This window comes from Aptenodytes forsteri, unplaced genomic scaffold (genome assembly GCF_000699145.1).
Source record: "Aptenodytes forsteri isolate BGI_AS27 unplaced genomic scaffold, ASM69914v1 Scaffold269, whole genome shotgun sequence".
Classification (NCBI taxonomy): domain Eukaryota; kingdom Metazoa; phylum Chordata; class Aves; order Sphenisciformes; family Spheniscidae; genus Aptenodytes; species Aptenodytes forsteri.
The window spans coordinates 1079462-1091053 of NW_008794418.1; the positions used below are offsets into that span (position 1 = coordinate 1079462).

The following is an 11592-nucleotide window of genomic DNA, read 5'->3' on the forward strand; positions in this document are numbered from 1 at the left end:
CTATCGTCCCTCCTCATCATAAAGCAGAGGTGTGTATATGCTGATGTAAGGGAATTTGCTTCAAATCGGTAATATTTACTTTAATCAAGGACTTAGAGCAAATGAAAATCATACTTTGTAAAATAAAAGAATTCCCATTCCATTTCAAAATGCTAAAATTTTAAAAGAAAAGTAGAAAAAATTTGCAGAGAAAAACAAATTAAAAAGGAAAGAAAGACTAAAACAGGTAGCCAAAAGAAACTTTAAAAATAAATTTACAATTCTCATTAGCAATGTAAAAATTATTTGGATTACAGATTTCTGTAATATCCAGACCTACGTTTTTGAGAGCTGGCTTTATGATCAATGGATATTTTTGTTTACGTGCTCCTTTGGTGTAATAAAACCAAATAATAAAATGCAAGTCCTATTAAAACTGAAACGCATCTGCAAGTTTCTTTTCCACCTTTGATGAGTTATGGGCATAGGAAACTGCATGACCATTTTCTACACTGTTTTAAAATAACTATAAACAATTTCTATAATGTATTTTCAATGGGAGCTTGTTAGTAATAAGAGATTTTTTTTCCCCACAAACTCCAGAATACTTAATACCTAAACTGTTTTATCATATATCACAGACATGTACTTTAGAGCCTCACCCAGAGAGATCCCGATATTTCTCTGGGCTGAGCTCTTTGTAAGTCTACTCCTTTCTCATATATAAGCATGAAAGAAATACAGTTGAAATAAATACCGGTTTTCAAATACTGTGATAGTTAATACTTCAGTGGCTACAGACTAACAATAATTCGGTGCATTTGCCCCACTCTGTTGTAGGCTTTTCCCTTTTTTGGATGGTGGTTTAATTCAGGCATTTGCCTCTCTCATCCCCAATGCTATTAAATTTTAAACCAGCCACGGAGTCTGTCCTTTTTTCACCCTTTTTTATTATTACCATCCATTACCGCAGCATGCCGGACCCCCGCACCCCGGTACCCTCCGTCCCTCCAGCCACCCCAGCCTGGCCCTCTCACTCCCCACGGTTTTTTTTCCTTCTCCTTAAATCTCAGCTGCTCTTTCAGCTGGCCTCATGCACTACAAGGGAATAATTTGCTTTCATAATTTAAATTTTTTTTATATACACATCTTATGTTTTGTTAGGGGGGATGCTGCTCGGGATGCAGGCAGCCTGCGCTGCCGGGCAGCGGTTCGTGGATGGCGAGTGCCCTCTGCAGGAAAAAATACCCCCAGCCCAGCCAGGAGAAACACCCTGAGAAGTAGGAGAAAACAGAAGCAAACCAACTCCTCCATTATTTTTTTTTACTCATTTAATTATTACACAATACATCAGTGCTGATAGATGCAGGGAGTGCTGCTGGACCCCTGAGCTGAATTTTCCTGTAAAGTCCACAGCTGCTTCAGTCCTACCCCACCAACGGGTCGTCCCGTTCCGGCTGCGGGGGCAGCCGCGATAAATACAGAAGCAGATATAAGAAGAATTTTCGTTTTCAAGGTAACGTTTTATGGCAGGCTCTAAAATCCCTGCCACACATTTCAGAGCGCAGACATGCAGGATTCCTGCTTCTCCTGCAGCAGAGCTGCGCGGGATGGAATTTTTATTGTTTTTTCCCAAAAATAAGCTCCTTAGGAAATTCCAAATCAAGTCCTGTTCAGACACCTGTCCAGAATGATGGCACTCGCTGTACGCGGTGTGCACTGCTCACTCTCCATTTTAAATAGCAAATTCTGATTTAGCTTGTATGTATATATTGATAAAATCAATGCAAAACATCGTCCAGGAGAAAGCCATAATGGCAGATTAAAAAAAAAAACAAAACAAAGAGAACATTTTTAAGGCAAGTCTCTAACCTGCAAGACCTTTGAAAGCCAGTGCAATATAAGGCATCCTGAATGCCTTTTAATCAAAGGCCCGGTTCCGCGCGGGGACCCAGCTGCCTTGTATATCACAAGCCATGTTCCTTTCCCCAAACGCAGACGTGTGTATTGCGGAAGAGGGTGGGATTAGGAAAAAAACCGTTCTCTAAAGGGAAAGCATTTCAAAAGACGTCATGAAATGAGAATTTACTAGTCTTTTCCAAGAGCTAATAATGCCTGTGCAGCACAATAGGCATCGCTCACAGTGCCACAGACAGGACTTGCAGACTCCTTTTTGTCATCCCCCCCCCTTTTTAAGAATATAGCTTATGCAAACCTCACCACAGACTTTTCCTTGAGATTGTATATCAGAGCAGCAGGGGGGCTGATGAAGTGCTCATTTTTTTACATCAGTCTTATAAATTGCTCTCCCCATTAATTGTTTCCATGGAAACAATGCATTTGGCTTGTATGGGGATCCTGAAAAATTTTTAATGGGATTCTTAAAAATGTGCAGGAGGCGGGTGGGGGGTAGGGTAGGTGCTGTCAAACACCCTCAAAAAAGGTCCAGCACAAGTTCTAACAAAATGTGCAGTTAATTGCTTGTTTCCAAATGTTGCTAGACTGAAGCCAGATTAAATCAAGGATCTGAAAACATTATTCAAATGACCAGGGGAAAAAAAAAAATGAAACAAAAGGGCAAGTACAGATTACGTGACAGCACAGACAAGAATTTTCAAACATCTCCTAGCAAAACACAGCCATGAGACCATGACCAAATAACAATTCTTTAATGTCACAGCCCTAACTAATAATTTGAGCATGAGCAGTCCTTGATAACCCATCAGATCTTCCAACAAATATTGTGCTCCTTGCAGAATCTCCATACGCTGCTGTGACAGGGACAGCAGTAGCTACACACAGGCTGCACCAGCAGCGCGCACAGACATGCACACACCATCTTCCCTTGCTCCACTCTTCATACGACTGAGAGGATTTTCCTCTTTTTTTTTTTTTTCCCAGCAGGGAAAGTATTTGTATTACAGGGTATGAAACTAGTCCAACATGCAAGCATATTTAATTTGGAAAATGTGTGGCTAAATGCCACTTGTTATGGGATTAGTTAACAGCTGCAAGTCTGCTACTGTGGAAAGAATTTTTTTTTTTTTTTAAAAAAAAGGATTTAACTGAGAACTGATATGTGCCGTCTCCCAACTTTCTCTGTGTATTTTCAAGTTACATCCAGTTTCTCAGCTTTCTATGGGGTTGTCCTCACTTAACTATCAGCTGAAGCTATCTACACCTAAATTAACTCCTCTCAAGTCAGTCTGCTCTGAGTGAGAGCAGTCAGCGCTGTAAAACAGCCCTTGAGCTGCAAGGCGTGTTTAGAGGAGTCGGCTCAGCCCCACGGCGTGATTAGCGCCAGCAGCAGCTTCAGCCTCGCACCGGCACGGCCGGGTCAGCCCCCGGTAAAAGCACCCTTTGGCTCCAGCTAAAGACATGCACAAGCGTCGGGTTACTGGCAGCTCTCAAGTTATACCTCAAGCTAATCACACAGTGAAGACAGCCTCTAAATTGCTTGTTAAAAATACTGTACTCGTCCTGAGTGCCCTATAGTGTCCTCCAACGCTAAGTGCTGTTAATGAAGGAGAATATCACCTTTAACACATCAGTCACATAAGGCAAACCCACCAGTCACTTTATTTTTCCTGTCCATATGGCCACAACCTCCCTGCACGATCGCTAACGCATATTTTCATAAAGATGCCAAGAAGCAGGTTTCTAGACCATAACTTGCCCCCCCCCCCCCCATCCCAAAGTGTTTCTCATTAGTATCACGTTGCTGTCCTCTTTCCTGCTCAGGAACAGCTTATTTTCTCTTGGGCCTAAGCCCTTCATTGGTCTAAACTGTTGTGTATTAACTGCAAATCAGGCTCTTGGTACCAGGCACAAGGAAGGACACGGCTCCAGAGCGAGCGGCTGCGGAGCCAGTCTGGGAGCTGGGAGGAGCAGCCACCTCCTGGGGAAGGAGCCACTGCAAATCCTCGCCTGGGGAGGCGTGAGGATGAGGATGGCTGGAAGGGCAGGAAATGCGCTGCCGAGCACAGCAGGGGCTGCTCAGACAGTGTCACTTTCCATCCTGGCCTCTGCATCTCGCTGCTACTCCACCTACGGCAAAACAGCCTAAAATGTTTTCATTGCAAAAGCCATAATGAAAGAGATAAAAGTCTCCGTTTGTCACCCCATATGACTGGCGTTACCCGAACGGCCTTTGCAGAAGACATATCTTATTGGATCTACTTGCCTGCGGGGCAGGGGGACCTCTTGCCTGGCTCCAGGCACAAGATGTTCAGGAATCCCAGTGTCCCACGGCAGGGAGAGGGATGAGGGGGTCGGCGTCAAACCCCTGAGCTCAGAGAAATCACGTGCAACAGCAGGGAGTAGGAAAGCAATCCCCCCGCAGCCATACAGCTCCCGCTGGGCGAGGGGGCTACAGGCGCCCTTCGCTGGAAGCCCTGCCCCAGGGGTGCAGAGATTGACTCCCAAAAACTGCCTGTGCCTGTAGCTGTCCCAAACCAGTCATCTCTGAGCAGAAGGCAATGTTTGCCTCCTTCACCCAAGGCTTTGGAGGGCTTTTCCCAGCCCTAGCACTTCCGGAAGTTCAGCTCTCCACGTTAGAGCCTCTAGGAGAAACCATGAAAGGCATACTAAAATAAAAATTTAAGAAAGTGCCTTACAGTGTGCCCTTCAAAGCAGAGGAGAGCCTGCACAAGGCCTGAGACAGCACACTGTGTGCTCCTGATGGGCATAAAAACATTTCTTCACAAGCAGGCAGCTCAGCTGGTTTGATGTGATCGCAGGGCTCAGCTCATCCACTCTTGCCGCTGCCATTCTCCTGTTCCCGCGCCGTCTCCGGATGCCTCCAGGAGATGCGGTTCAGCTCTGCCGGCCGCTGCCCTGGGCACAGATGGCACCATCGCTCTGGGCATGGCATGGAGGAAGGATCAGTGCAGGGAGGAGCTCAGAAAGCTCCACCTCCTTTGCAGACGTAAAGTATCACGGTTTATAATTTATCCTGAAAATATGATTATCTGGGGAGAAACATTTTGATATAGCTAATAAGTAGGAAAGTGGCAATGCAGTGTTGCATCTGCTCTGGCCAGTCTCTCCAGAACTGGTGCTAACTATATTCTAGCTGGTATTTTGTTTTAATCCTGTATTTATTCCCATAACTTATATAATAGAAATGACACAAAGATAGTCACATAATATGGCAGGAAAATCGCTCTTCGGCTGTTTCTTTTGGATACCGTAAACTGATTGCTTGTATGTCATACGCACACATACGATCACACTGTGCTGACAGACACCCTGCAATTACGTGGACAAAGATGGATGCTACGTGGCATTTTTCTGCTGGAAATGATGCCCTGGAAAGGGGGAGGAGGGGGGTAATTGGGAGCAAGTTTCTTAAAATCACATTTCTGTTATACCAGTGCCAATTCCTTGACCCCAGCCTGAGTCAATGTGCATCGGTACAACCGAGACCTGACTCTGTGCAGAAGGAGCGTTTTCTTTCTTGAAGAACAACCAAACTGGCATCTCGGCCAGGTTCCTCTATGGTTGCACCTTGGTCTTGCGGTGGCCATAGAGGACGCTCATGGTAAGGGAGCGAGAGTGGGACGATGATGTAGGGTGGCCTCCAACGCAGCCTCCCTGTCCCCGGCAGCGTGTGCCTCTCGGCCTCTGCAGTCAGAAGCTGCGTCTGCATCTTTATGCTGAACAGCCCCTGATAGACTTGTAATATTGGTACTTGGCGTGTGGGTTGTGCTAAGACAAAATACCAGCAGAGTGGCTGGAGAAGACCTTTAAAAGATCTTTAAAAAGTGCTGGGGATAAAAAGTGTATTTGTAGTTTTTAAGTGTATCAGTATCTAACTCGCAGTGGTGAGTGGCAAACAGCGCAGGGGCTCCTGGTACCTTACAGGGCCGTGTAAGCCAAATTTACCATTTCATTCTGTGAACCTCCGCACGACAGAGACACGGAGAAGTACTGTTCTGGTCCTGCAAAGAGCGTAAGCACGTCTTAACTTCACGCAGATTAGCAGCTCCACTGGGACCTGCACACTGCAGATGCCAAAAGTGGAAAGTAGCATGCAGAAGAAAGCTGTAATTTCCTTAATTTTATCTTAAAAGGGTCCAGACTAGGTAAGTTGTTTTTCACAACACTACAGCAAAATTTTCCTTTTCCGATATTCCCTTCTAAAACTGATAAAATGAAAATCATTGTTTCCAAAGTTGGAGGTTTGCAACCTCACTCCCCCCAGGGAGACTGATGAAGCTTTTTTCCATTTGTCCACATTTAAAACCGGGTCTGCTTTAAGAGAAACAAGTGAGAAGTGGGGTTTACCATTTCAGAAATGAAAGGCATTTACCCTCAAGACAGTAAAACAGATCTTTTAAACCTTTCTGATGCAAGAGAGGAAATGGGAAGTTTACAAAAGTAAAGCTCCAGTCCTGCACATACAGACCTGATCTTCCTCATGTGTATAGTTCACTGAAATCAATACAATTTCTCACGAGCAAAGCCGCAGACGCACATAAATGTTTCCATATTTGAATCTTATATCAATACTAAAGTTGCGTTAAAGAAAAAAAACATTCTTCACGGTAAATTCAAAAGTTTGCCCAGTTTAAAAATTATTTATGAATTATGTATGTGCTAATATTTTTCATTAAATTATGTTATTTATGCATTTATTTAAAGAAAATATCCGAGCTTGCATGTCTTCAGAATAAGCTCAGACACGGCTTCCCTGCCCATAGCCGGTATTTACAGAGCCTGCAGTGGCGGGGGCCATTGGTCGCGGCCGGACGCAGCAACACCTCCCTGGCCCGGCGTGCACCCAGCCCGGCGGCTGCAAAAGCATGTTTGCTCCGTCATACCCAAGCTAGGGAGCTGGGGACGGGTGGAGAGGGCAGCTCTGCTCCAGGGATGCACCCACCGCCCCTCCAGCTGCCGGCATCCGTGGGTTTACAGCGAAACCAATTCCTTTTTCCTTTTTTCCATCTTGCAATGCCGAGCTTGCAGCATCAAGACATTTCTTTACTCTGTATACTGCTGCAAAGGGCCCTCGATACGGAAAAGCAACAAGTATTATACTGAAAGGACAGCAAGCAGTAAAGATCAGCAGGAATTACTAATACATGACAGACATGACGCTTCCCCAAGGCTTTCACAACATAATCTTTTCTCCCGCTTTATGAAGCCACACAAAGCAAATCCCAACTGCTAACCATAAAAAATGAGAGCTATTTGCTAGAGACCTGATAATGTTTAAAAATATACAGTCAAACCTCTTGCTAAGTGAAGGCATGATAAAGCAAAGTCCATCTCTTACACTAACCTTCAAGGTAAAATTAATAATTAATTAGTAAAGCCAGGACATGGAATGATTGCTATCAATATTTTAATACTTTTACTGCTAATTTCATTCTCCCTCCATAATCTGCTTTCTGAAAAAGCAGGAGAGCTACGTGTGCATTTGCAGTGCGGTACCCTGCCTCAGCTGGGGTCAACGCTGGAGAAGAAATATCCCCCAGAAGTGTGCCACAAATGTCATTTCTGCATGAAACAAAACCCAATGTCCATCGCTTGGATTTTGTTACATGCATTCAGCAAGTGTGCGCTGCAGCCTTTCACTGCATCTGCTCCAAACCAGGGGCTGCTCTTGTGAAGCCAGCAAGAAAACCAGGAGGTGCTTGTAATGAGGATAAGCAAAATGCAACCAAAAACTTCCCTGAGCATTAGAAATATCTAGCTCCCTGAGCTGCAACTGAGCAAGGAAAACTTTGGCCCAAGAGGAAAACTGCAGGGAAAGTTATGAGGGGGTGAACCCGGGTGGGTGCAGAGGCCAGGCAGGAGGCTCAGGGCAGAGGCAGAGGCAGGGGCCACTGCTGCCCCGGCCAAGGAGCGGGGAGCAGGTGGGTGGGTGAAGGGAAGGGAGGTAAATGCTGCCCTCAACTACTGGAAAGAAAAGTGTGTCCTCGCCTGCTTTATTTACTCTTTATTAGTCTAATGAGGCTGTTTCCTGGGAGTTTAATTACCATAATAGAGACAATTCCTTTCTTAACCCTCTTTACAGCCTGGAAGAAGAGCCTCTGAAAGGGTAAAGCAGAAAACGTGAACCGCCAGAAGAAAAGTGGTGTTTCAAATCAGTCTGAGCAGAGAGGCACGAAACCTCCGGCACGTGGCCATAAATCTCATCCCGTGGGGTGGGGCTGGCTGCGCGGCATCCCCCGTGTCGGCTGCGGCATGGCCAGCGGGAGCTGCCGTGGGGGGGTCCCCGGCCAGGCTCGACCGCCCGCCCGCCCCTCCCCCACACCCCGCAAAAATCCCCGGCCAGGCTCGACCGCCTGCCCGCCCTCGCCCACCACCCTGTGAATCACAGAGCAGGAATGCAGTGCTGCAGAGTTCTGCTGCAGAAAAATTAAGAGCACATGATTAATGCTACATAAAATGTGTGGGTTACCAGCCCTTTGAAATCTTACCTCTTCATCATTTTCCATTTACAGTTTACTAATGAAATTAGATATGGTAAAGGGTTTCTTTCCTTCTTACTTTTTTTTTTTTCCTTAAATTGACTGTGCATTTTTTTAGAGTTAAATCAACATATTTTCCATTCCATATTCAGCAAGAAAACAGAAAATTAAATGTTTTTTTTTTCTGGCGCTGCTAAGAAATATTTCCACGGTGTTGCCATAATACATACAGTGATTTACTGTATTAGATTTACACGTCTGTTATTCTATGCACAACAGATAAAACAGATCAGATTAAAACAATTCTTGTTAGCTGGGCTAGTCCATACTGACATAAAGCTGAAATGCGCACAAACCGGATCAGCTTTCCCTCCTCCCAAGAAGGCGTACTTGTGTTAAATGGCAGACAATAACATCGTTCTGCTCCTTGCCATGTCTAGATTATTAAAAAAAGTCACAATCCAGTCTTCAAAACATTAGTCAATGGTAAGTCTAAAAGGAAAGCACCGATCAGCAGTCTCCTCCACTGATGGCTGGGACCCCCGGCCGCTCCCAGCTTCAGGGGGCTGCAGTGGGGCTGTAAGGCTGGACCTGGCAATCTGCTTCAGCCATGTTTTGCAGCAATAGACATTTTAAAAAGGTAAAGGCAAAGAGGCAGTAAGGATGAAAAGAACCAGATCTAAGAGGAGAAAATATACAGCCTATGAAAAAAACAACACAGAGCTGTGTTAACCCAACCAGAAATCTCTCCTAGCCCACTTCATTCGTTCCTACACAACACAGACAACATACTATAAAAGCAAGTGCTAAAAAGGGGATCTGCAGGAAAGCACAGAATAAACTTGTGCCAGAGTCCAAAGTCCAAAACAACACAAAATCCTCTATTAATTTTCTTCTAATCAAGCCTCAGTGCCACCTCAGTGAAGGGGTTTCCCTTGGCTGGTGCATGAACCACCACAGCTATTACCTGGGTGCTCCCTCCATCCCCAGGGGGACGCACCCTGTGCCTTTGGTGCTCCTCAGGCACAGAGCAATTTGCCAAGCACCAGGGAGCTGGGCTCAAGCAGAGCCATGCCGGGAGTGAGGGCACCCGCAGGACTGGGAAGGAAGTGAGCAGTGGGGAAAAACGATAACTATTTTATGTTTTGGTGCTCCAGCTCTGCCTCTGCCATCCTCCCATGCCCAAGCCAGCACTCCTCTTCGTCACATCTAATGCAATACAGAACCGAGGGGGAAGGAATTGACGGCAGATGGCCACAGCGGTGATGCTACCCAGAGAGCAACAGAGGCAAACATCCATGATGCAATCACCTACCACTGTTTCTTACTTTGTTTAAAATTGCAACGCTGCTGGTTTTCCTGACCTTCTCCTTCATGACATCCTGGAGTGGGTTTGGCACCCGTCCCCCGCCAGGGACAGCAAACATGCAGTGCTCGAGCAGCTCGCTGTGGGGGCTGCTGGCAAACACCGCTTCGCTTTGAAATGGCAGTGACCACATCTTTGCTGTTAGCACAGTGCAAACAAAACAGGGTAAGATGCCAAGTTACTCAGAAGCTCTGTTTCTCGGGTAACACAGTATTGATGAAATAAAGGAGTTAAAACATCACTGCTGAGTTCACAACTTGAATGAGGCCAGGAGACAAGGTTCACGCTGATGTTACACACGCACCATGTCCAGGTGAGTTACGCACGCACCGTGTCCACCACTGCTCGCTCCCTTCCTGGACAGCTCTCCAACACTGCCTGCCACCGGGACCGCTGGCTGAGCAGTGTCCAGGGACGGTCAGGAGGGAATTACCTACTTCACTTCAGATCATACTTTTTTAACAAACAGGATTTTTGGTGTTTATATAGCTGTTACCATAACCATAGATTGACAGTGTAAAAATGAAGGTGAAATGAAATAATTAAAGACATTTCCCCTGAGGTTCTGATCACAGAGTCACCGCAAGAGAGAAGGGATTTGTGAGCCTCTCGCTTCATGAATCCAACGCCACGTATTTAGATTAATGCTATCTTTTTCTGTGTTGCATTTTGAAGGTTAGGACTTGGCAGCAAGAAACTGCACTCTCACTAAAATTCATATATGGATATCCCCTTTGAACGCCTCCTGAATCGTTATTTTAAATAACATTGTGTTTATTAGCAGAACAGAGGAAGGACTGTAAAGCAGGAGAACCGAAGAGTTTGATTTCCAGTCAGTGATGAATGGCGGGGGAGGCCAGGTCACCCGGCTGCAACATCAAAGAGGCGACTGAACCAGCCAGCACACTTGAAGTTAGTTAAAATGCCATAACAATTTTCTGAGTTTTTCTTTATTCTTACATTTAAAGAAATTATATTTCATAGCGCTGGCTTCAGCCATTATTTCCAGGTCTCCGATGATACCCGGGACTATAAAAAGGCACTACCTGCTGGCATGCCAAGGAGTATTTGCCACACATTTTAATTGTGATACAATGTGCTCCTATCCTCAGCAAGAACAATGTCTTTTAAAAAGCCAGAACAAAGCACCCGCCTCCAACAACGCGCTATTATGCATCCTCACATCAGCCTGCACTTCTTCTAACACACCAGGATTAAATTGCCAAGTAATTTGCATGGGTCTGGTTCCTTTTGGGCTAAAACTAGCCAGGCTCTTTCAGAGCTTTGCAGGCCCAGCCTTGCCCTTGCCCCTCTTTTCTGTCGACAGAGAGTAAGGAACTGGACGCTTTTTGGGTATCCCTTGGCAAGAGGGGTGAGTGCTAAACCTTTGCTGTAGAGCTGGACCAGATAGAGGCTGAAGAAATAAAGTCATATACGAAGTGCACTAAGTCATTTACTAAGTGCAAACTTACAGTTAGCAAAGGTAAATGCAGTCTCAAACCAACTTGTAAGAGCAAGATATATGTACCGAACGAACACGTATTCACAAAACTTCAGGTCTTCAAATGAAGCCTTAGCAAATACCAATAGAAAACAGCAAAAACTGCTGGTAAAACAGACACGCCTGCTGGCAGTCCTCTACTGCCTGGATGCCTCTCACTGCTCATTCCTCAATCAGTAACTGCTCAAAAGCATTTTTCCAATATGGATTTTCCTTCCTGGAGAAAGGGAACCATACTTAACGCGTTCGTCACTTATTTATTTATTTTTAAAGAACCACGTTACACCAGAGCATCTCCCAGCTGCCCAGTGCCGCACTCAAACCCG

The 11592-nt window shown here is 45.4% G+C and overlaps 1 protein-coding gene across 1 annotated transcript in view; it reads left to right on the forward strand.

Moving 5' to 3' along the window:
- PSMD7 (proteasome 26S subunit, non-ATPase 7) overlaps positions 1–11592 on the forward strand; it is a 136346-nt gene that overhangs the window by 37166 nt on the left and 87588 nt on the right. The gene's annotated exons all lie outside the window — the stretch shown is intronic.